Below are 14,966 nucleotides of genomic sequence, written 5' to 3'. Positions count from 1 at the left end.
TTTCAGGTCTCTGATTGGCCTTGCAGGATGTGACAGGTGTGTTCTAGCCAGCCCATGGCTTCTAAGCAGCATACCTATTCCCAGAGCACCTATTTCCCCAGCCCTTTGAGGGATGTCATCCTTCTGAGCAGTGGAACACCTGCTCTCCCAGGCGGCTCCATCCCTCAGATCTTTTCTCATCCTGCTTCTTTTATTTATTTTTATTTTTACTTTTAAGAAGGCTCCACGCCCAGTGTGGAGCCCAACGCAGGGCCTGAACTCACAACCCTGAGACTGAGACCTGAGCTGAGATCAAGAGTCAGACTCTTAACCACCTGAGGCACCCAGGCGCCCCTCATCCTGCTTCTTTTAATTTACCTGGGCACTCATCTTGGGAAAACTATTCCTGACACACAGTAGGTGCTCAACAAATGTTGAACAAATGAAATCCTCCTTGAATGGACAGCAAGCAGTGTATGCTCTGGATGCCCCACTTCATATCCTCTCAGATCACCTCTGCGTTGTCCTAAAGCTGCCATGGACAGATCCTGTGCACTTCGACAGATGTGACAGCTCCCACCTCAAGTGCCCACATCTTTCTGATTCTCTGCCTAAGGGATTTTTCCAGTGCCCTGGGAGCTTGCTCAGCTCGCAAGCAGGGCAACCCCAAAGTGTCATCTCTCAAGGAGGGACAGGAATTAATAGAGATTATATATATCCCTATTTCTCAAGCCTTGGTAGAGCAATTCTGAGGTCTATGGTTCCTTAAAAAGTTCCCAGTAGATGAAGCCTCATCAGTCCATACTAGTAACCCTCTCAATTAACATATATTCTTTGGCTTTTCCCCCTTCTCTGTTTAAATTTCCCCACTTTCTCCCTTTTGCAGTTAGGGATCACCTCCCAAATAAACCACCTATACCGAAATCTTTTCTTAGGGTCTTCTTTCAGGGAAACCCAGACCAAAACACTATCTGTGCACTAGTGAGTCCATCAAATCATTTTCCTTCCTGACAAAAGGATGAGGAAAAGGAAGGGGTGACATTAAACTGGGGGAGAGAAAGGGTGCATGGTCTCAAATACAAATGCTACCCACTTCTCAAATTTAGCCAGGAGCAAATCTTGACCAGGGTTGAAAGGCTAGATGGACAAGAAATTCCTAGAAAGAAGAGATAACCTGAGCTTAATTTATCTGTGGAAATGACCAGCACAGCCCAACCTAGAGACCGCTATTTGCTTCTGAGGATAGTGCTGAGGAGAGGGGCCAGAAATGAGTGACTGAATGAATAACACACCTCCTCTCTGGAGGGTACCTGATCTGGGACACAACTTGGCCTTGAGGTTCCCTTGGACCGTTTTAGAATTTTTTTTTTCTATTCATGGGTGTATGCACAGGGAATGTAGAGGGTGGGGATGTCAATAACAGCATAGTCCTGGATTCCAGGACTCTGGAAAGAATATTAAGTTGCTTTATCCGCTGGGGCATCTTTTAACAAGAGGCATCCTTTTGACCACTACTGAGCAAAGGACAGGAGGTGCTCCACATGGGTTAATTAGTGCATTCAAGATACTGTTGCTTGGTTATTTTTGTAGCCCCGATGGTTGGGAAAGGACATTTTCAGAATAACTGACACTGTCCCCTTGAGAAACACATGCAGAATTTCTCCTGTGGAGAACAGCGAGGAAGCCGTTGGGTCAGTTTGAAAAAAGCATATCCACGGATTTGACATAGAGGTCAGACCCATGCAGACTGTCAGGGAATGGTAGCTATTCTCTCAAGTCTGATTTTCTTTTCCATTCTAAGAAGGAGTCAGAGCTGCTATTCAAAGCCTGTTCATTTTCTTCATGACATTTACCATTACTATCACACATTATTCGTACGTTTACTTGTTTTCTCCCTTCGCCGTTAGAATATGATGCCCATGGGGGTGATGGACCTCATCTTGTTCACTATCAAACCCAGAGTGCCCAACACACAGGTGCTTCATGAATGGTTGCTGGAAAAGTATTTTAATAAATAAGCAAATAAATGTTTTGTCTCCTTAATCTACCTCTACTTAAATTATCTTGTGTCTTCTTCCCTCAGTTCTTGTTCTCAGATACCTGCTGGCTGAGGTACTAATGTCTGCAAATAATGTCATCCCTCCCTCGTGTTATATTTGATCAGTGGGTACACCTTGATCTAAGGGAAGAGTCTAATATGAAAATGTAGTGGGAGGGTGAGTGAGGAGAAGCTGCCCTGTGTACAGCACAGAAGGCCGTGGGAAGAGGGGAGGAAGATCACATCCCATTTTACTGCCATTTCAGTCAACTCTGGTGAGGGTTAGGGGGCTTCCTCTGGTCTGGTGAGCTTCAGCTTATGGATATGTCATCTGGTTAAACAGATCAGTTATCAAGTTTAGTTTAATATGGGTAATGGTAACGTGGACCCTTTAACTGGTTTTGGGGTCCCTCTTATTCTTCCAAATGCCTTAAGTTGCTGTTCATTTCCTGGGTTCTCTGTAGAACACAGCATCTCAGTGTTTTCCCCGCATATCAGAGTTTGCTCCTTCAACAGGAAAAAGTAATTTCAATATTTTTGCTAAATGAGGAATATTTTAGGATGCAATGATAATTAAGTGTTGAGAATGTAGTGATGCACTTGACACCAAGGGGAAAATAAAGAACTTTTAATTCAACTGCAACTCTAACAGAATCCGAAACTTAAAAGCTAGAAATGCCAAGCACCCAGTTTATAACCAAGTTGTAAAGACTGTGATTATCAACTGGGGAAATTGGGAGGTATTATTTCAGCCACCTCAGCGTGCACATGTCTGCAAGTGCACAGAAAACATGTCTAATTATAGGGGCTTGACTATGGGCTACAAGCTCAGAATGAAGTGAGGTTCTAACACTATTACAAATTTCCATGTGGTAAAAGCAATTACTAGGAGATTCCACAGACCAGAAAAAGAGACATAGGTTCAAGCATAAATTCTTTTCTAATCTTGAAAAGCATAAGATTTTGGCACAAAAGCTACAGTGAAATGAGCATGTGGGATAAATTATGACAGCAAAGAAAGCCATTTAAAAGCCTCTCAAATAGCAACGATTTGATTACACTGGGTCATGTCCACCATACTGATAATGACAAATGTTCCCTCTTTCTCCCAGTAATGGAGAAGGTCTACACAGTTCTCAGAGTTGTCCCTTGATACTAGCAAAATAATGGAGTTCTATTACACTAATCTGTGCTCAGCCCTTCAACTAATATTAAATTTGAGTTTCAGGGGAATTATACCCACTGAAAACAATGCCCAAGATCTCAGAAAAATTTCTGACCAATACAGACATCCTACAAAAAGGAAGATGGGCTTTGATTTGTTCGCTGGAGGGCATCTACTGGGAGCCTACTGTGTGCCTACTAATTATCTTTGCTAAGGGCTGGGGAAAGGAAGATGAACTCACCATGCTACCTGCCTTCATAATTTTACAAAAGTGACAAAGACATTCACAAATAATTATAAGACAAGTGCTCTAATAGAGGATCATACACAATGCAGTGGAAACACAGATGAGGAAATGTAAGGGAAATGTGACCTTACAAGATGAGTACCCAGTCAAATAAAGCAGGAGAGCGGAGGAGGATTGTAGAGGTTGGTTATTTCTAGGCAAAATGAACAAAGAAACGGAGGGATGTGTACCTGGGAAACCCAGGAGCAGCATATGTGTGGCAAGACTAAAGGAGAGAAAGGTAGGATCAAGGATGGAAAAGTAGGTTGTTGCACTAAGCTTTGAGACGTCATGCAAGATAAGGAACATTAATTTGGACTCTTTAATAAACTGATGATGAGAGAAGCTAGCAGATGAAGCTGTGTCTGTGATTACTCTGTTCACTTTAAAGCCTTCAACTGTTAAAAGTTATTCATCTGTTCTACACACTCAATGTTGGTTTACTGTTTGGTTTACTGGTCCATAATATTTAAAAATGTCATCTATTTTGGGGCACCTGGGTGGCTCAGTTGGTTAAGTGTCTGCCTTCGGCTCAGGTCATGATCTTGGGGTCCTGGGATCAAGCCCCACATCGGGCTCCCTGCTCAGTGGGGAGCCTGCTTCTCTCTCTTAGTCTACCCCTTCTCCCAGCTCATGTTCATTCTCTCTCTCTGTCTCAAATAAATAAAAAATAAAATCTTTTTTAAAAAGTCATCTATTTAATAATCATTGGCTAACATTATTTATATTGTCTTAAAATTTCAACATAAAGTTGTGATACTGATTAATGTTCATTGAATATTATTTAAGTCAGCCAGTGAGGACACAGAAAAAATAGAACTCTCATATATTGCTAGCAGGAATATAAAATGGTATACAGCCACTCTAGAAGACAGAATGACAGTTTCTTATGAGACTAAACACACACTTACCATATGACCCAGCAATAGTACTCTTGAGCATTTATCCCAGAGAAAAGAAAACTTATTCACACAAAAATCTATGCAGGAATCTTTGTGGTAACTTTATCAGTAATAGCTCAAAACTGAAAACAACCCAGATGCTCTCCAAGGGGTGCATGGCTGAACAAACTGTGGTACATCGTGCCATGGAACACTATTCAGAATTAAAAAGGAATGAACTACTGTTACATGGAACAATCTGGGTAGATTTCAAGGAAATTATGCTGAGTGAAAAAACTATCCATTTCAAGAAGTTACACACTGTATAAGTCTATTTATATAACATTCTTAAAATGACAAAATTGGAGAGATGGAGAACAGATTAGTGGTCACCAGGGGTTGTAGGGAGTGAGTAAGGGACTGTGGTGTGGTTATAAAGGGAGAGCATTTGGGGTTTTCTCATTCCTTTCTGAAACCATATACTTCTTTGTCTTCTATGACATGGTGCTTTCATGATCTCCTTTTGACCCATCTTGATATTCTAACTCTTTAATGCTTAATGTTTTGATAAATCTCTATCTCTGGCTCTTTTTTTCTTTTCTATATGCCTTCTATAGATGACCTTATCTATTTTTACCATTTTCTCTATCATGTCCTGATAGCCCTCACATCTTTTCTCTCTCTGTTCCTAAAACACAGATACTGGCTAATCCTATCTACTCGCTTGGCCCTCATGGGCCTCAAATTCTGTTTGATACCTAATGCATCTCCCTCCCAGAACATGAGCTTTTTTTCCCCCCTCTATTATTCATCTCAATAAATGGGACTAAAGTTCTCCAAGACATTCACAACTGAATCCAGGGATATCCTCCACCATCTTCCCTCACCCATTCCAGCCAATCACTTACCATATCCTGACAATTTCACTACCTAAAATCTTCACCTGTTTTCTCTTTACTTTTCTGTCACCAGTGCATGATATCCTCATTTTCTTTTCACAACCAGATCTTTTTTATGGTCTTATTACTAGTCAATCACCTTTTTAAAAAACCATCTTCCCTAATCCTCTACAGGCTCTATCTAAAATTCAAAACTAACTCAACTTTTGTCTTTTGATTTTTATTAATGAAGTATGGCAGTATATTTCTTATTTTTATAAATTCAAATGTATCCATTGTTTCCTTAATGGCTTATTAATTTGCATCACACTTAAAAAACCTTCCCCCTTGAAGAATTTTAAATTGTGCATAATCTCTTTGAAAACTTTTATGGTTTAATTAAAAAATATATACTTTTTTTATACTAGCTCCACTTACAATTTATTATGGTGTAAGATATAAGAACTGGGGATCTAACTCAATTTTTCTCTTTTCAGGTGCTGGCCACTTATTAGTGCCATTTATTGAATAATTCATTTTTACTAGTTTGAAATGACATATATATATATATACTATTGTAAATTCATATATATATATATATTTGAGTCTTCCCTTGGTCCTCCTATTCTTACATCACACCACACTGTTTCAATTACTATAGTTTTAGAATATAATTTACTACTTATGGGAAAAGCCACACTACTTCATCGTTCTAAGAAATGTCCTGGCTATTCTTATATACATAAGTGTTCAAATAAATCTCAATTTAGTAAAGTGAAAATCTTATTTGTGTTTACTAATATTACATTAAAGTTAAAGACTAAAGTAGGGGAAAGAAAGATCTTTGTAATTTGAGGTATTCCTTCTCAAGAACAGGGTTTGCCTTTCAATTACCCAAATGAAAATACACAACAATTGGAATATGCTCATATTGGAACTCAAGCTTCACAAGTGCAGAACTTGTTGTTTGTTTTGTTCTCTGCTATGTAGGCAGCATCTAGAACACTGGCTGGCACATAACAGAAGCTCAATACCTATTTGTTGAAAAACTGAACAAGTGAAAACATGAATGATTCCATTATTTAGGCCACAGGAAACCATTATAAATAGTTAAGATATACAAATCACGTAATTAAATGTCTAGCTTAGAAAGACCGCTTTGCTGATAGACAGCAGGCTGTATTAGAGTAAGGAGAGCATTTAAAGAGACAGTTGCTACCGTCCAAGATATAGTTCATGAACCCTTTCAAGGGTGGAACCAGTAGGTCTTGATGAGCGATTAGATGCAGAGAATAAGCGAAAAAGTATTAACTGAGGTTACTGTCTTGGATAATGAATGTGGTAAGAGGTAACAGATGGAGATTATGAGGGGATAGTGAGTGGAGGGTAGGAGAATGAGAGAATTAATTCAGTGTAGAGCATCCTGAATTCGAGAGGCCTAAGGGATACCTAAGCAAAGGGGTACCCTTTGGAGCTCAGTGGCAGACAGGTAAATTAAATCCAGGTCTGTCTGTTAACAAAGCCATGTCCTTAAACATTATTTCACATTGTATTATTCTATTAAGTAAACATTAACTTGTCCTCTGGAAAACAGAGAAGTAAAATGGGATTTTTAGACAGAAACATGCTTGAAATAGGTGTAAATATAGTGTACAAGTGTACAGTATAGTGTGTGCTGTGCATGGTGAATTCAGAATGGTACAGTTACCTACTGGGTTGTGAAGTACTTCATGGGAGGAGGGAGGCTGAACAACAGTACGTGCATGCATTAGATTTGGAACATGAATACAAAGTATCACATACATGTGTGAAAATAGGTAAAAATGTATGTATAGAAATGGGTGTGTGTATGTATGGTGTGTAGAGATGTGTGTGATGTACACACACACATATAGAAATAAAGGTATCAGGGTATTAGAGGGTGAATCTACACTAAGTTAGTTAAGGTATGGCAGAGGAGATGACAGGATTGTTTCAGAAACCTAAGAACTTGGCCAACCAAAAATAGCCATCAAAATCCTAGAGGAGAACACGGGCAGAAACCTCTTTGACCTCAGCTGCAGCAATTTACTAGACATGCTGCTGGAGGCAATGGAAACAAAAGCAAAAACGAACTATTGGGACTTTATCAAGTTAAAAGCTTCTGGGGCTCCTGGGTGGTTCAGTTGGTTAAGCATCTGCCTTCGGCTCAGGTCACGATCCCAGACCCCGGGCTCCCTGCTCAGTGGGGAGTCTGCTTCTCCCTCTCTCTCTGACTACAGCTCCCCCTGCTTGTGTGTTCTCTTTCTTTCAAATAAATAAAATCTTTTTAAAAATGTAAAAAGCTTCTGCACAGCGAAGGAAACAATCCACAGAAAAAAAGGCAGTCTACGGAATGGGAGAAAATATTTGCATAGGACATATCTGATAAAGGGCCAGTATCTAAAATCTATAAAGAACTTATCAAACTCAATACCCCAAAAAACAAATAATTCAGTTAAGAAATGGACAGAAGAAATGAACAGGCACTTTTCCAAAGACATCCAAATGACTTAAAGACGCATGAAAAATTGCTCAACATCACTCAGGATCAGGGAAATGCAAATTAAAACCCCGATGAGATACCACCTCACACCTGTCAGAATGGCTAAAATTAACAACAGGTGTTGGGGAGGATGTGGAGAAAGGGGAACCCTCTTGCAGGGTTAGTGGAAATGCAAACTGGTGCAGCCACCCTGGAGAACAGTTTGGAGGTTCCTCAAAAAGTTAAAAACAGAACTACCCTATGACCCAGCAATTGTACTACTAGGTATTTACCCAAAGGATACAAAAATACAGATTTGAAGGGGCACATGCATCCCAATTTTTATAGCAGCATTAGCAACAATAGTCAAACCATGGAGAGAGCCCTAATGTCCATCGACTGTTTAGAGTATATTACGCTAAGTGAAATAAGTCAGTCAGAGAAAGACAAATACCATATGATCTCACTCATATACGAATTTTTTAAAACTTTTATTTAAATTCAGTTAACTAACACAGTGTATTATTAGTTTCAGAGGTAGAGTTTAGTGATTCATCAGTTGTATATAACACCCAGTGCTCATTACATCAAGTGCCCTCCTTAATGCCCATCACCCAGTTACCCCATCCCCCCACCCACCTCCCCTCCGGCAACCCTCAGTTTCCTATAGTTTAGAGTCTCTTATGGTTTGTCTCCCTCTCTGATTTTGTCTTATCATATGTGGAATTTAAGACAGAAAACAGATGAACATAAGGGAAGGGGGAAAAGAAAAAAAGGAGAGAGAGTGGAACAAGCCGTAAGAGATTCTTAACAATAGCGAACAAACTGAGGGTTGCTGGAGGGAGGTGGGGGGGGGGTATGGGCTAGATGTGAGATGGGTATTAAAGAGGGCACTTGTGATGAGCACGGGGTGTTGTATATTCAGTGATGAATCACTGAATTCTACTCCAGAAACCAATATTGCACTGTATGTTAACTAAGTAAAATTTAAATTTAAAAAATTCCATGTGCAAAAAATTCTTCAAAAGATAAGGGGGGCATTTTTATATTTGCCCCTTGTCTCAACATCACCAAAAAGGCACCTAATGATGTCGTAACATATTTGTTCAAATATCTCTATAAAAAGGGTGAGTCCATGTCAAACAGTACCTTGTCTTGATTATTTATCTTGAGAGTCCTACTTACTGATTTCTCTATTTCGTCTCCGTTAACACTTCAACACTGCCCCTCGATGTTGATCTTTCTGGTTGTGATTGTTAGCTTCTATCACCCCAGAACACCACACTTTCGGATTTATGACTTAGGGCGTAATATTTATTCGCTTTGAGCTTTACTCTCCTTATTTGTAAAATAATGATAATACGGTGCCTAGCACCATTGTGAGAATCAAACAAATGAACACAAATGGAATGCTTTCTAAATGAAGTGTCCTACATTTAAAAAGAATAATCATTTTAGTCTTTCTCTGCTTCCAACAGACTGAGTTGCCCACAATTCCCAATATGATGACAACTTTGTCCTTTAAAAGCAATTATTCCCTAAATAATGCACATATGATTTTTAAAAAGGTTAATATATTTGCCATACGAATAGATCTTTTATGTTCATATGAAACAAGATAAACATGCCAATAGGAAAGTGGGAAAAGGACATAATCAGTAACTAAAAAAATATGAGTAGCAATAGCCATGTGAAAAAAACGTTCAGTGTGAGCCGATGACTTGTCTGGAAGACACAGGCAAGGGCCATCGCTCTGAAGAAAAAACAGCCTCTCCGGGGCTGTGATTTGCTCCTTACTTTTAAGATATCAGAGTCTTTAACTTGAAAATGGCAAGGCCTCTGGTATCCTGTCTTCAACATATGAAAGTTTTTTTGAAAACTCCCTTTTCCTTACCTCCCCCCAACCCCATAGTATATAATCAGCCACCCCTCACAACCCCAGGGCAGCAGCTCCTTCGCCCACGGGTCCTGCCCCTGTGCTTTAATAAACCACCATTCTGCACCCAAATAAATAAATAATTTAATTTAATTTAATTAATTAAAAATACCAGAGTCTTCCTTAGTCTCTGCAGTATTTTTCTCCAGGAGGTCACAGGGAGTATGGCATCCTCTAAGAGGGGCCTGGTGTTACTGGATTTCCTCTCAATTCAGCAATTATTTACTGAACCCAAGAACAAGGCACTAATATGTTAGGAGAGAGCCAATTACACAGAAAGCCATCTCTAGCATAAGAAACAAAACCTAACGGGGGACAGGGACATTCGTAGCTCTAATACACTCCCCTCACTAACTATGCAGCCTTAGGCAAGACTCCAAGTCTCTCAGCTTCCATTTCATCATTTATAAACTGGGGTTAACAATGGTATCTTACTCATGAGGCTGTTATAAAAATTAATTGAAATAATGTATATAAAGTATTTGGCATAGTATCAGGCAGATGATGAGCTTTCAACAAATGTTAGCTCTTGTCTCCAGTATTATTAAGTTCTGTAACAAAATTGCATGTTATTATGAGTAATTGGTTCTATAATGGATAGGTACACAGTGTCATGAGAGTATATGAGAGAAAGATTTTAATCCTAACTGAAGAACAGGAGGAGGGGTATGGACCTGGAAAGATCTCATGAAAGAGGTCAAAGTTGAAACAGGTTGTGAAGGCAAGAATTCACCAAGGAAAATGAAGGGGTCAGGGGCCTACTCTAGACCACAGGAGCAGAGCACAGAAAGTCCAGGGCATTGCCAAGAAACTGTAACAGGAGGAGAGTCTAAGGTGATGGCCGTATGTGGGGCACAAGAATGTGGTCCACTGGTCTATTATGACTATTCCATGCAGAGCGCCATAGTGGGTCAGCCCTACCAGTGGTATCCAAAAATATCTTAGTTCATGCTAATTGACTCAGTGGGGTTACTTGGTAGTAAGAAGAAGGACTCTCTCCCAGGCCCACCTCCTGAGGTGTAGACCAGGTTCTGGAGAGAAGAAATCTGCTACTAATAGCTAACACTGATTAAGTATTAAATTTCTTCCAGGTACTAAGCACTTAACATTCGTGATCTGATTTAGTTTTCCCAACAATCCTACATGGTGGACAATAGTATCCTTGTTTGCCATTGGGTAATTAAGGGTATAGAAATGGGAAGTGACTTGCCTAAGGTCATAAAGATGACAAGTGATAGAAAAGGGATTCAAACCCAGATATACTGTGTAGCAGTCTGTATTTTACTACCAAGCTTTTCCTATTGTGCAGAACAACAAAAGCACTCTGGACAGGGAACCAGAGAACCTCGGTGCCAGTCAAGATCTGCCACTAAATAGCTATCTATCACTTGGGCAAGTTGCTTCACTTTCTATTCTGGTTTCTTCAACAGTAACACAGAAGCCAGGCATAAGCTTCGCTTACAGTCCCTTCTACCTCAAATAATTTTTGTCACACTCTAAGACACAGCTCTGACAACTGATACACAGAACAGGGTCTTGGGGGAAATGTGGATGCTTCCCACAAGCTCTCATAACTTTGTATGTGACTTCCATGGTCACACAACTCATCCAGGAGAGTGTCATCCTAGTCATGGAGGGACTACAACTACTACTCTGGTCATTACTGGTGTTGAACATGAAATCTCTGTCTGAAGGACTGGAAAGTTCTACATGTCTTGCCAGCTACCAAGAGTCCCTTCATTTCCATCAAGATTTGTGCTGAATGCTGGATAATTTCCTTCCAAAAAGGACATTTACTGTATGCAGAATGTGTTTAACAGAATTGGTGTTTGAGCCTGGCAGACCTCATTCCAAATTCCGAACCTGCTGCTTAACAGCTTTGTGAACTTAGGCAAATTACCAAACCTCCCTGTCAGTTGCCCTATTCATAAAAGAAGATAGTAATACCTCATAGGGTCATGGTGAGGATTAAATGAGACAACATATCTCATGGCACTGACACAATCTTCAATGCATAGCACAGTCTCAATAAATTACAGCCTAAAAAAAAAAAACAAACCTGAAACAAACCCTACACTATTGCTATAAACTAGCCAACAGGTGTAAAGTGCGTTATGTTCTCTCAAATTCAACAGATCCAGAACCTACACTCTTTCCCTCAAAATCTCTTTGTCCTGCGTTCTCCACCAGCCATGTGGTGGCTCAATTCAGAAATCCAGAAGCAGTCCAAGAGATTTCCCTCTTATTTCCGCCCCCAGCCCACACTCAGACACACCCACACAGTCACCAAGTCGTGCGCATCCTGTGTAACCAGCACCTGTTGGGTCTGGCCCATCCTGTCCACTGTCATGCCGCTGTACCCCTTCGGGTGGGCCTCGCTGCTTCTCTGCTTTGCTCCTAAAGTATCTCCCTTCCTCCAGGCTTGTTTCTCTATATATTTTCTGCAGGATGATCATCTTCAATTGCAAACTGGTCATCTTCCCTGCTTAAAACTTGAGAACCTCCCACAAGCTTCTGGAATCAGGCTTAAACTCATCAGCTTAGCCCATCTGATGAGCCCTTTGTGACAAGCCTCTGCCTTTGCCTCTAGTTCCATCTCCTTTACTTTCCCTGATGTAATTCACTCAAGTCAGAATGGCCTTCTACACCTTCTTAACTACCAACCTGTTGGGATGTCCTTCCTTTTTCTTCTAGCCAACGACTACTCATTCTTTCAAAGTATACATCAATGGCAACTTCTTCACTTGGCCTTGACGGATCCTTGCCCCTTCTAATTTAAATGCTCGACCTGTGCGGTCCCTCCACCTCGACTATAAGCTCCTTGAGGGTAACAGCTCTCTGTCCTTGTCTGATATCCTTGGTTCCTGGTAGCAGGTGACATACATCGAGAACTCAGTAACACTGGATGCATGAATAAATGAATTTCTATGGTTGATTCCAGGGTCAGAATCCTGGCAGGAAAATTACTGTGCAGTTCACCTACACACAAGTCAGGTCTGAGAAATACTCAGGTGCCAACTTCTAATATCCAAAGAGAAGCAAGGGCAGGTGATTCAGGAGATGCAAAGTTTAATACTGAAGGTACATCTGTTGGTGTCCTCCTTGTGGACAGGACCTAGGTCTTATTCACTCCTGTATCCTTAACAATGCCTTGCAGGATAGTAGGCACTCAAAATATGTGATATAAATCTTAAAAAATATATATGACATATATGAATATTATAAAAATAGCTTTTGATAGGGCTAAAATTCTGGATCTCCTTGAACTTAGATTCCACCACATGTATTTTGAATTATTTCCTTAATATATCGACAATCTCCTTATTTTATTTATCTTTGTAATCTCAGTCTAGCTAAGTGTCTAGTGCATAGCAAATATTCAATAAATACTTAGGGAATTGCACTAAATTGTCAAACCCACTCAGCAAATGAGTTTGGTGTCAAGACAGACAGACAACTGTCCCCTTGCTTGTTATGGGAGCCACTCCATTCACATAAAAGATGCAACCAGAAGAATTCCTCCTCTAATATGGAAAGCTCACCATTCCCCATTAGTCCTTAGGGCAACAGGACCTGGACAGTGGGTCTTGGCATTTTCTACCTTGTATGAAGCAGGTCATGTTGTTTACATGAAGACCAGTGTGTGTGAGTAAGTGTGTGTGTCCATGCATGTACAGATTCAAACTTGCACCAAAGTCCGTATGGACAGGGCGATATTCTAGGCTAACCGTTGGCTGCCTTTCTCTAGTTGTGCCACGTTGAGTGCTAGTATCCCTGATTGGAGGCCACCTGGTATATTAAAAAAATACATGGAAGCAAAGAAGCTTTGAAAACTATGACATGCTTTACATACATGAGGTTTCCAATTGCTCCCCATGTGCATTTGTAAGCAGTCTCTGGCCTGCCTGCCCCCGTCCCAGTTTGGAGACAACACAACTACTCCCCCAAGCCTACCTTCCCCTCTTTCCAGAAGCCCTGGGAGCAGTGGATGGAGGCAATGGGCTAGCTCAGGGTCATCCTCTGTTTGTGTGAGCCTTCTGCACTGCAACCCTGTGCTTATGCAGCCCTGGTTTGTTTCCATGGAGACAGGAAGCTCTGCTTCTCTTCAAGCCTAAGCTAATGGTTTTCATCAAATCCCATTTCCTCTGAGACTAGTAAAAATGCTGCAATGCTTCTATCCATACTTCCTCTTTAAATACGCCGAAGCTGACAGCCCTCCCCTCCCTGAGTCCCCTACCCCTGAGATGGGTGCCTCAGCCATTGCCACACTGAGCGTCCTGTGGGCCATGAGCACTGGTGTAGGCTACCTGCCCCCTCTTGCCCAGACTCATCTTGTCACTTGCCAACACAGGGGCTCCTCCTTCCACTGCCTTCTTTCTCTGCTTTAGAAAAGCCTTGGGCACATAACATTCGAACTGCCTACAGGGCACAGGGAACATGTCCCCTGGAAATAAAACATCAGAGCTTTTCTCTGGCTCTCAAGTGCAACTCCCAACCAAACACTTCCTCCAAAGAGAAAGCCAACATCCCCTCATCCAGAGGCATGTGAGAACCAGACCAAGCAGAACGGAGCTTCCTTGGCCCCTTTATACACAGAACTAGCTGCTGCTGAACCCTCTGCAGACACCAGTAAAACCCCTTATGTGTTGAGCATCAGAATGTGAAAAAGAAACCGGGACAGAAATATTTCAGTCCTAGCCTGTAAGGCCCCTATTGTTAACACTCCCTGAAATGTCAGAATTTATTCACACCAGCTGTTCCCAGCTGCTGTTGTCACTTCCTAGGCTTCTCCAGAAGCACTAAGGAGACATATGCCATTCTAGGTCTGTTTCATCTCCCAACCTGAGGAGGCTGTCTCCCCATTAGAGAGGAGCCGATGGCCTCAAAGCCAATTCAAGCCAAACATCACAGGTTGCTACTCAGATGACAGTCACCTAGACCTAACAGGTGGAGAAAATGAACGTCAATATTATCAAAGGGTATAAGAGCTAATGGCTGCTCCATCCCAGACCCCAGGCTAGGCCTCTGCCTATGAGAGACAATGCTATCCCATTTTACAGTGGAGGAAGTGGGCTCAGAGTAACCGGTCCAGATGTACAATGCTGGTAAGTGGCAAGATAAGGGTCTCACTCATGACTGTCACATGCCAAAGACCATGCTTCCCCCAATGTGCCACTCTTTCCCACCTGGAGAAGGATGCAAGAGAACTAAAAGGTGTGACTCCAAACCAGAGCTGGTCCATCAGAGTGGATACGGTTAGATGTAAGAATTGTCCTGGAGGGCAGTGCTCTGTCCTATGT

This window comes from Neomonachus schauinslandi, chromosome 6 (assembly GCF_002201575.2).
Source record: "Neomonachus schauinslandi chromosome 6, ASM220157v2, whole genome shotgun sequence".
Taxonomy (NCBI): Eukaryota; Metazoa; Chordata; class Mammalia; order Carnivora; family Phocidae; genus Neomonachus; species Neomonachus schauinslandi.
The sequence above is the reverse complement of the archived record's forward strand: the minus strand, read 5'-3'. Positions refer to the sequence as shown.